At 30.6% G+C, this 1042-nt stretch overlaps 1 long non-coding RNA gene across 2 annotated transcripts; it reads left to right on the top strand.

Moving 5' to 3' along the window:
* Positions 1–228: 228 nt before the first annotated feature.
* On the top strand, positions 229–961 carry LOC109593593 (uncharacterized). 2 transcript variants are annotated; one of them, XR_002191056.1, is made up of 4 exons: positions 229–359; positions 420–520; positions 781–845; positions 897–961. It is a non-coding gene; the product is annotated as an uncharacterized LOC109593593 (long non-coding RNA). The 2 variants fall into 2 exon arrangements; XR_002191057.1 differs by having other exon boundaries at positions 420–527.
* The last annotated feature ends 81 nt before the right edge of the window (positions 962–1042 follow it).

Below are 1042 nucleotides of genomic sequence, written 5' to 3'. Positions count from 1 at the left end.
AAAGAGGCTTTCAATTTATTTCATTGATTAATTCATAAAACTACATAGTTAATAACTGTCCATACTTGAGAAGAAAGTATTTGTATTTGTAATTGAAATACATGTATGCAGTATTTGTAACTGTATTTAAATACAAAGCTGAAAACAGTATTTGTATTTGTATTTTTGTTTTTGTACAGTATTTGTATTTGTATTTAAATACTTCCGCATTGTATTTGACCCATGTCTGAGTCATGTACAGTAAATTAGAGATAGTGAGTGTCCTTTGGTCAGTAATAATTGATGTATCATTTATTGTACAGGAGAATGGAATTAAGACAAAATGCTAAGAATATTCAAAGCATGTCCAATTTGAAGAAGTACTATGTTTAAACATCAAAATTACTTAAAATTACTATCTCTTTATCTCTCTTTTTTAGTGCCGTGAACTACTCATAATCAATAAACAGTTTGTTCCATGGACATTAACTTATTACTTAGAGAAAAGGATGTGTTGAGATTAATATGCACTAATGCAATGGTAAATGGTATGTGGTGTACATGTACATGTATTTGAGTCAATTGATTACCGAGTAACTGTAATGGTAATTGTCACAGGCCTATGTCACTGACTATAAATGTATTCTTCATTATGTCTGAGATAAACCCATTAACAATGACATTGCTTTCTGAGCACAGATGGCAATACAGTTACCATTGCCATTACTATTACTTTTGTAATAACAATTCAGTGCTGTACACCTTCCTCTCTTTCCTCTTTGTGTTTGTCTATCTCTTTAGTGTCACCATTTTCTTGATGCATCAAGCTTAGAGATACTGAGGTCATCAATGAGTCTTGCATTCAAGTGAGGTCAATTACACATTTTCCCTATTTACATTTCTTTTCATGTTTATAGGCTTGCTGTCCTTCAAAATTAGGACACTGTACATAAACTTGCATTTTTGTTTAGTTTTTATAATGTTATAATTGTTTTTTGCTACCTAAAATAATTATTCTTTAATACTATAATGCGATAGCAGTCCATGAACTGATGCCACAATG

Source organism: Amphimedon queenslandica, unplaced genomic scaffold (genome assembly GCF_000090795.2).
Source record: "Amphimedon queenslandica unplaced genomic scaffold, v1.1 AMPQUscaffold_723_Cont27261, whole genome shotgun sequence".
NCBI classification, from domain to species: domain Eukaryota; kingdom Metazoa; phylum Porifera; class Demospongiae; order Haplosclerida; family Niphatidae; genus Amphimedon; species Amphimedon queenslandica.
This window is presented reverse-complemented; position numbering and strand designations above follow the sequence as displayed.